Source organism: Theobroma cacao, chromosome 3, assembly GCF_053813885.1.
Source record: "Theobroma cacao isolate CCN51 chromosome 3, ASM5381388v1, whole genome shotgun sequence".
In the NCBI taxonomy this organism is placed as follows: domain Eukaryota; kingdom Viridiplantae; phylum Streptophyta; class Magnoliopsida; order Malvales; family Malvaceae; genus Theobroma; species Theobroma cacao.
In genome coordinates, this window is record NC_142641.1 from 12,644,414 (window position 1) to 12,654,406 (window position 9,993).

The following is a 9,993-nucleotide window of genomic DNA, read 5'->3' on the forward strand; positions in this document are numbered from 1 at the left end:
CTTCATTGTTGATCATGGATCTTTCAATACTAAGGAACTAAATAATCAAGGGTTGAATTGAACGATTTTTAACAAGAAATTAAATTAAATTGCATTGTTTTCAATATAAGTGCATCATGCTTTCTAAAACTTTCCTTATCGTTTGCTTGTTCCCTTCCTATGTTCACTCACTGGGTTTACACTCACCCTTTTCAACTTCATGTTTTAGTCTTCAAGTTCGAAGATAGTTGGATCTTAGGTAGAGGCGCTTTCTCTTGTTCATCTTACGGTAGGTTTACCAGAACACTCCATAATAGTATCCACGTTAGAGTCACTCCACTGACAGCCAAAGTCATTTGGTATGTGCATACAGTGGTTTAAATGTAATTCATGAGAATTGTTGTAAACACCGTATGATTGATTTGAATGATAATGTTGCCACAGGTTGGCAAATGGTAGTATTATTTTGTGAATGGTATTGTTCGGTTGCCATGATTCATTCTTTAAAGAAATTATCCTTGAAAATAATGAATTAAGAATCTTAGATGTAAATGAGAGACAAACGGTTTAATGAATAAGTTTTCATAGAAAGGCATGCTTAGGTTCGTTGGGCTATGCCTATTAGGTCCATGCGCCGATCATGGCCCGAGAGTTGGCTGTGACAATTTGCTTCACAAGATAATATTTTTTTCACATAAATTTAAATTAAACAATGAAATTGATTCATAAATGATAACATCGAAAATGCACAATTGTAGCACCCTTTATTTTTATATGAGGGTAAAATAGTAATTTTCCTTGGTGAGCTCTTCACAAATATTCAGTCCAAATTTTTAAATTTAATCATTAAAAAACCTTATTTTATAAATTATTAAGCCTAATTTGAAAGAAAAAAATAGAGAGAAATGAAAATGAGCAATTAACAAAAAAGGGTAAAATAGTCAATTTCTTAAAATATTTTCTATTCACCTTTTTAGACTTGACCTTATTTTTCCCCTTCCGGCCGCCTAAGCCTTTCTTTTTTCTTCTCTTCCACATTTACTCTTTTGTTCTTTCCCTCTCAACTTTCTCTCAGTAACCAAACCACATTGCAACTCTAATTTTTAGATTTTAAAAGTGAAAAAGGTAAGATTTCAACTTTCTAAACATTTAATCTCATGGGTTTAAAATTCTAGAACTTTCTCTCTCTAATTTTAGTGTTTCCCCTTGATAATTTTATTTTATAGAATTATTTTAGTCCAATTTTGTTATTAAATATTATCTAAGTCTTCAATTTTCAATTATAATTTACTTATTTTTTAGTTGTTTTTATAATTAGTTTATTTTTAAGTGAGTTATTTTAATTTTATACTATTTCTTTAATTAGATTGTTATTTATTAGTTTTTATATTTATTTGTAGGCGCTAAAGGAATTGGGCTTAATTTTGAAAAGTAAGGTGTGAAAGACTCGAAAGTCTATTCGCATATGCTTCATTTTTTTGGTCATAACTCGCCTTACAAAACTTCAAATGATTCAATTCTTTGACCATTGGAAAGCTAATAGATAAGCTACAACTTTTATGAAGATCACTTTACCCAGTTCTGCCTCGAAGATAGAGAAAATTGTATTGGAAAATGGCTGGATGTACTATGCTAGGGAATTGAATTTTTTAAAGACTAACAATTGATTTTTTGGGCCTTTCATTACACTTTTAAGCCCAATTAAATCATAGGTCAACTAGGGAACTATAGGTTAAGTTTATTAGTATAAATAGTATATTTTTAAGAACATTAGTGGAGACAACTTTTGGAGATTTAAGAAGCTAGAAGTTGAGGCAGAAACTTGGAGAGCAAGACGGCAAATATTTGTTTTGTTGTCTTCCTTAGCTTTTATTTTTCTTGTTACTCTCAATGGTTGAAATTGTTATAATGTTATTTGTCTTTGCAATCATGAATAGCTAATTTTCTTTTCCTAGGATTGCAATTGAGCTCACATGTAATCTGAATTTTTAATCTTTTTTTTACTTATCTTTAATGGGAATTGAATTGTTTATTCCAATTTGTTCTTAACGCTTTTAATTGCTTGGCTACCAATTAAATTGATTTAAGAACCTAAACAAACTTGGGAAGGGGAGTTTAGTGTAGACTAAAATTGGAATAGCATATGATCATATTAATTGATTTGCATATAGGATAAGGATATACCTATAAGCCATATGTAGCCAGATTAGAGCCTAAACTTAATGAATCTATTTTAATCTCAATTCACATAGGGATATAGTATTTTGGTTAAAATATATATTTTTATAAGATGAGTTGAGAGACCTTTATAAATAATTTAGGATTCTAGGTTAGCAATTCAACCCATTGAAATAAGTTAAGGAAAAGAGGTAAGATTTAGATGAAGCATGAGGGATGTTGTAATCCTAGGCTTGTTTGATTTGATATTTACTCAAGTTATTATTATTTTGATTTTTCTTAGTTTAAATTTTGGTTTAGTATTTTTAGCTAATTAATTTAGTTATTCGATATTGATTGTTTGGATAAGATTAAATTATTCTAATTTTTGTACTTAGTAAAAATTTAAATCAATTCTCTGTGGGATCGATACTCTGCTTGTTTATATATTATCTATTCAATACGTATACTTGCGTAGTAGAATTTTAACTGGCAAGTTTTTGGCACTGTTGTTGGGAAATTGTTTTAGAATCTATACTAATACTAATACCAAGTAATTTAGTCTTACTTCAAATTTTATTTTTCTTGTTTTAATTTTAGATTTTGTTTGCGTGCAGATATCTTTGGTCATTGTATGGAAAGAAGAAACAACTTGAATCTTGTTCCTTTTGATCCTAAGATAGAAAGAACTTTTAGAAGACGTCGAAGGGAGAATTTGCAAGTTGTAACTTTAAATCAAACAATGGCTAAGGATAACAATTACAATGGCAATAGAGCACTACGAGATTATGTTGTTCCTCTTTTTCAAGATTTGCAACAAAGCATTAGGAGAGCTTCCACCAATGCAAATAATTTTGAAATTAAACCAGCATACATTTAGATGATTCAGTCTCCAGTCCAGTTTGATGGGTTACCTAGTGATGATCCTAATCCTCATTTGGTAAATTTCTTGGAGATTTGTGATACCTTTAAATACAATGGAGTGCTATTAGATTGAGACTATTTCCATTTTCTTTGAAAGCAAAGAGTCGGCTTAATTCACTACCCAATGGGCCTATCACGACATGGGAAAACTTGGCTCAGAAGTTTCTAGCAAAATTTTTTTCACTTGCTAAGATTGTAAAGATGAGGAGTGACATCACCTCATTCACACAATTTGATGGTGAGTCCTTGTATGAAGCTTGGGAGAGGTTTAAAGAACTACTGAGAAGATGTCCACATCATGGGATTCTTGATTGATTGCAAGTTCAGACATTCTACAATGGGTTGGTTGGGTCAATAAAAACCACAATTGATGCTGCTGCTGCTGGTGGAGCATTAATGAGTAAGAATGCTGAAGATGCTTATAATTTGTTGGAAAAGATGGGCTCAAATAATTATCAATGGCATTCAGAAATTTCAGGTCTAAGAAAAGCTGTTGGAGCTTATGAAATTGATGCATTTGGCACCTTAACTGCTCAAGTAGCTACGCAAATGGTTGCACTGTCCAAGAAGTTTAACACACTGAAGTTCATGCAGTTCAAAATTCATTAGTAGTTTGTGAGATGTGTGGAGATGGCCATTCAAATGATCAATGTCCATACAATTCTTAATCAGTCTAATTTGTGGGGAGCTTCAATATCTGCACCTATCATAATTAGTCTTGATTGGACTCTCCCTTTTGAACTAATGTGTGATGCGAGTGATTATACGGTAGGAGCTGTTTTGGGACAAAGGAAGGATAAAATCTTCCATTCCACCTATTATGCTAGAAAAACTTTGAATAAGGCCCAGAAAAATTATACCACAACAGAAAAGGAGCTATTGGTTGTAGTTTGTGCTTTTGACAAATTTCAGTCCTATCTCATGGGAACAAAGGTGATAGTGTACACTGACCATTCAGCTATCAAATATTTGATTGCCAAAAAGGATGCTAAACCAAGATTGATAAGGTGGATTCTCTTGCTACAAGAGTTTGATCTAGAGATTTGTGACAGGAAAGGAACAGAAAAACAAGTGGCAAACCACCTCTCAAGATTGGAGATTAAAGCTCAAGGTAAGGATTCAACCTTAATCAAGAAGACTTTTCCTGATGAACAAATCTTTCACGTCGGTAAGAAATGACTTCCTTGGTATGCTAATTTCATGAATTATCTAGTAAGCAATATTATTCCCCTTGAATTAAACTTTCATCAAAAAAAGAAATTTTTTCATGATGTTAAATTTTATTTTTGGGATGAGCCTTACTGGTTTAAGAAGTGTAAAGACTAGATCTTTAGAAAATGTGTTCCAGAAGAAGAGATTCAAATTGTGCTTCTGTGAAACCTTTACCTTCATAGACGTGTAACGGAGGTAGACAAGATGACGCAGATTAGAGGTAATTTTGTCATTTTCTTTGGTGAACTCCCAGAAGTGGGTTTTCAAATGTTATTAAGGTCTAAGTAGGCTTAAGGAATAAATGAATGAGGTATATAATAATGAAATAAACGAAGAAAATAGAAATAATAATAATTTTCGCAATAAGGGCAAAATGGTCATTTTGGACCTCAAGTCTAATTTTTAAGTTTTCATGACCTCGAGTACCTCTAGTCTATTATGGACCTTTTCTCAGTGTCAAAAGAGTAAAAAAGTTGAACCAAAGAAAAGAAAGAAGGTAAAGTCAACTATGCAATGGCATTTTTGTAAATAAGTGAAACTTTAGTCAACTATAGGATAAATATCAAATTTTTCAAGCACTTTCTCCTCACTTCCAGAAGCTTCTTCCTCTTGTTCCCATCCTTCTTCCTCACTAAACGTTTTCCATCTTCCATGGAAGCCATCCCTTGAAACCTCTATTACCTTTTCAAAGCAACTTCAATTCTCATGCTTTGGCACACTTTTTCATAGGACTCTTTGTGCTCTTTCACTTTTACACCTCAAGAACCCTCAAAAGTCTTTCCTCAATACTTTCTCTCACTAGCTGGACATTTTAGAGAAAGAAAGAGACTTTCCATAATAGCTTGACAAACTCTTAAAAATGAATTCAACTACAAAACCACCAAGGTAAGTAGTGAGTTAAGGTTGATTTTTTAAGTTGTTGACGAATGGTCAATGGTTAGAATTGTGGGTTGTCTTATTGTTGAAGGTTATTTATTATTTCTAGTGAGGCTAAAGTAGTGCGAAGTAATGACTAGTCAAATGGTAATTGGAAGCTATTTAGGAATAACTAGTAAAACTTGGTTCAGGAAACAACTTTTGGAATAGTATTCATGTAAATTGAGTTGGTGTGATGCTATTGTGTGTGATAGGTTCTAACGAGACCCCACATCTCCACTTGGAGCATTAGTGGAAGTCAGAGTGAATTAAAGAATCAACAAAGACAAGTGAGTGAACTTGCATTAAAATGTTTTGGGATAAATGCAAAAGTGTTTGATTTGTTGGCTCCATTAGTTTTTGATGATAATAAAACATTCCCATTTATGTGTGTCTAATACGTTTACTTGAGTGTATAGGAAATTAATATATAAAATTAATTTATTAACTCTCCAAAGAGTATTTTTTATAGAAAAAGAGGGATAAAATCAACAAGATGTAATTGTCTAACAAAGAGGAAGCTTATTGGTGAAACAAGAAAGAATGTTGGTTGATCAAAGTTTCAAATTGAAGAAATGGCGGACTGAAGAGTTTGAGAAACAAAATCAACTTAGTTGACCAAGACAGTCAACTAATTGCTCTCTGACAAGATCTGCAAACCAAAAATAGAATCAACTTAGTCGACCAAGTCAGTAGACTAAGAGCTCTCTGTTTGCAATTTGAACTAGGGCACTACAAGATAAATTAACGGCTAGAACTCATCCTCAACTGTTTCCAACGGCCATAACCTGTCAAACTGCCATCAGAGTTACATCTCCAAGTATAAAAGGATCTTCCAACAATTAGAAACAAGTTTTTTGAAGCCTTGAATGAGATTTGAGCTATAGAAAGTAGAAAAACTAGAAAAGCTTCACTGCACTTGTCTGCACTTAAACACCTACTCTTTGCATTTGTATTTAGCACTCAATCTTGTACCACTCATATCAACTAGTGATCATAGGTACCTTCTTTTACTACCTCTCTTGTATTCTTAGAGTGAGGAAGTCACTCTAAGGGGTTATTCAAGCTTGGGATAGCTTGATTGTTGTAGGTTGTGGTTGAGCCTTGAAAAATCACTTTGGGTTTTTGTTGAGCCCGTGAAAAACTAGTGTAAAAGGTTGTGGCTGAGCCTGGTAAAAGCCATTGTAAAGCTCGGTGAAAGCTTGTGAATTTCACCGGTGTTTAGTGAATTTGTGAAAAAATCCTTGGTTGGATAATCAAGGTAGTGGATATAGGTCTTGGACCGAACCACTTTAAATTAATGTGCATCTTATACTCTGTTTTATTTTCTTAAGTTCTGGAAATTAGTTTCCAATATTGTTAAGAGCCAAATTGTGCTATTCACCCCCTCTCTAGCACATATTATAGGGACCAACATGATTGAATCACTTGAAATATTTTATTTGTCTTTTCTTTAAAATATGCATGGGAACAAGCCCTTGATGAAACGTTTTTAAGTTGTGAAATGTGAATTGTGATGAATTCATGTGTTCCTCTATTATGATGATATGTATGTTATGCCTTGAACGATAATGTTATGTGATAATTATAACCGTGCGTGTGCGGTGTGGGAGTGCACATGATGGTGCGCGTAGTGTGCAGTGTGGGAGAGCACACGTCGATGATATATGCCATGTGCGGTGTGGGAGAGCACATGATGATGATATATGCTATGTGCGGTGTGGGAGTGAACATGATGGTGATGGTGAGGTGCGGTGTGGGAGTGCACCTGATGATGATATTGTAATGTGTAGTGTGGGAGTGCACATGAGCCGGGGGGGGAGCTGGGGTGATGCTGATAGTTGTATATATGTTTATATATGTTATATAGAGGTTACGAAAATAAAATGTGATTGTATTGAGTGTTGAATGTTAAAAATTGTTAAAAACGTCCAAATTGATTTTCATTGAAGTAAAAATTCTTCTAACTTAATTGCCCTATTTCTCGCTATAGGGAAATTTATTCTCGCTGTAGCGAGAAACTCTTGGGTGTTGGGGGCTTGACCTAGTCCAGATTTTCGCAGTAGCGAGAAACTCTCGAGTGGTTGGGAAAAATGCTTGTCCGAGTTTTGGCTACAGCCAGAAACTCTCGGGTGGTTGGTTCAAAATTTTCACCTTGAATATCGCGGCAGCGAGAATGCCTTTTCGCTATAGCGAGATTCATTCTGCCATGCTTGCCTTGCTTGGACTCTACCGTAGTTTTCGCTCTTTAACTTCATTGTTGATCATGGCTCTTTCAATACTAAGGCACTAAATAATCAAAGGTTGAATTGTGGGGTTTTAGTAAGAAATTAAGCTAAATTGCATTCTTTTCAACATAAGTGCATCATGTTTTCTAAAACTTCCCGTATTGATGCTTGTTCCCTTCCTATGTTCACTCACTGGGATTATACTCACGCTTTTCAACTTCATGTTTTCATATTCGGAGGCAGTTGGGACCTGGATTGAGGTGTCCACTTGTATTCGCCTTTTTGGTAGGTACCATGGCATTCAGTAGCCGTACCCATATCCAGAGTCACTTTGCTAGTAGTCAAGGATCTTTTGCATGTGTACATGTACACTTGATGTAAATTGCTAAAACTTATGTTAGAACTAATGTATATACATTTTGATTAGTGATGCCACTATGAGTTGGCAATGGATGATATTATTTTTGGGATGATACAAATATAAGTATTTGATTACCATGATATATTACTACAATGCTTATAGTTGAGAATTAAGAATTATGGCTTTAAGAATGATGAACAAGATCATATAAAAAGGCTTGCTTGGGGCTTAGTGGGCTACACCCATTGGGCCCATGCGCCGGTCATGGCTCGAAAATTGGGCTATGACAGCTTCACCGTTGCCATTCTTTAGATTATGGAGGACACTTTGGAGGAACAAGGACTACTGCGAAAGTCCTCCAATCAGGTCTGTATTGACCTACATTATTTAAGGATGCTCAAAATTTTGTTTTGCATTGTGACAGGTGCCAAAGAGTGGGTAATATCTCAAGGCGACATGAGATGCCTCTCAATAACATCCTTAAGAAAGAAATTTTTGATGTATGGGGTATTGACTTCATGGGTCCATTCATATCTTCATACAACAACAAATACATCTTGCTTGTCATAGATTATGTCTCCAAATAGGTTGAAGCAGTAGTTTTTCCTCATAATGATTCAAAGGTGGTGATGAATTTCATCAAGAAGAATATTTTCACTCGATTTGGCACTCCAAGGGCAATTATTAGTGATGAAGGAAGTCACTTTTGCAACAAGTACTTTGATGTGCTTTTGGCAAAATATGGAGTTAAACACAAGGTTGCAACTACGTACCATTCTCAAACTAGTGGCCAAGCGGAAGTATCAAATAAAGAAATCAAGAGGATTTTGGAGAAAATAGTGTGTCCCACAAGAAAAGATTGGGCAAGAAGATTGGATGATGCACTGTGGGCATATAGGAGTGCTTACAAGACCCCAATTGGCATGTCTTCATATAAGTTGGTCTTTGGCAAAGCTTGTCACTTACCGGTGGAACTTGAACACAATGTTTATTGGGCTGTGAAGAAGTTAAATTTTGATTTACAAGCAACAGGTGACCAAATATTGTTGTAATTAAATGAACTTGATGAATTTTGCCTTCAAGCTTAGAGAATGCCAAACTCTATAAAGAGAAAGCAAAGCAATGGCATGATAAGAAGATAGTGGAAAGAAGCTTTGAGACGAGATAGTCAATGTTGCTCTATAATTCTTGCTTGAAATTATTTCTAGGAAAGCTCAAATCAAGGTGGTCTGGTCCTTTCATTGTCAATGAGGTATTTCCACACGGAGTAATCGAAGTTAGGGGGACAGATGGTCAAAAATTTAAAGTCAGTGGACAAAGAATGAACCATTATTAGGGAGGCGAAATTAATCGTTAAACGTCCTTAATACACTTGCTTGACATAGACTAGAGTCCAAGTCAGTCCAGCTGAAGACTATAAATGAAGCACTTCTTGGAAGGCAACTTAAGCTCCTCAACCTTACTTATTCTCATCTTGATTTTATTTCATGCTTTTTAATTTATTTCTTTTAATCTAATTTTTTTATGTTTCCTTTTGCACGTAATTGGTTTTAAAAAAATAAAAAAATCAAAACCCCAACCCTCAAATTGAGTGCTGCAACCCTGAAATGAGGCAAATAAGAGACTGAAACAAAATGTTTCAACACCACGGCCCTCAAAATGAGCGCCGCAACGCTGAACAAAGGGCTACCAACAGAATGTTTGAGCATCGCGATGCTGAAGCCCGAAGGGTAATGCTTCAGGTTTGAGTAAGTGAGAGTTGTAGCCCTCACTAGATCGGGGCCCAACCTCAACCCTATAAAACCCTTCTTTTTTGTTTCTTCTTCTTCTCCAGCCGCTCTCTCCCTCTCTTCTCTCAAATATTTTGTTCTTTTTTTTCCTCACATACATATATATTAAAAAAAAAAGCTAGTTGCATATTTTTCTTTTCTTCTTTCTCTACAATTTCTACTTTTTTTTCATACTTGTTTTTTTTTTTTTGTCTTACATTCAATCCTCCCTCAAGGTGAGTTCTCTCTCTCTCTACCACATATGTGATTTTTATAGTGAGAGAAAAATTATGGTGTGCTAGTAAGATCACTATAAAATTTTATGATTTTTGCACATTGAATGAGTCCATTGTGTAGGTTTATTAATGGGTTTTCCTACTCCTTCATGGTTTATGCTTGGAGTGCAAAAAATTTTCATGATTAGTGCCAAATTCTTGTTACCCATATA

The 9,993-nt window shown here is 34.6% G+C and overlaps 1 non-coding gene across 1 annotated transcript; it reads right to left on the minus strand.

Annotated features, from left to right (window-relative positions):
• Positions 1-3,258: 3,258 nt before the first annotated feature.
• LOC148763601 (small nucleolar RNA R71) lies at positions 3,259-3,365 on the minus strand. The gene has a single exon (XR_016025648.1). It is a non-coding gene; the product is annotated as a small nucleolar RNA R71 (small nucleolar RNA).
• Between the last annotated feature and the right edge of the window lie 6,628 nt (positions 3,366-9,993).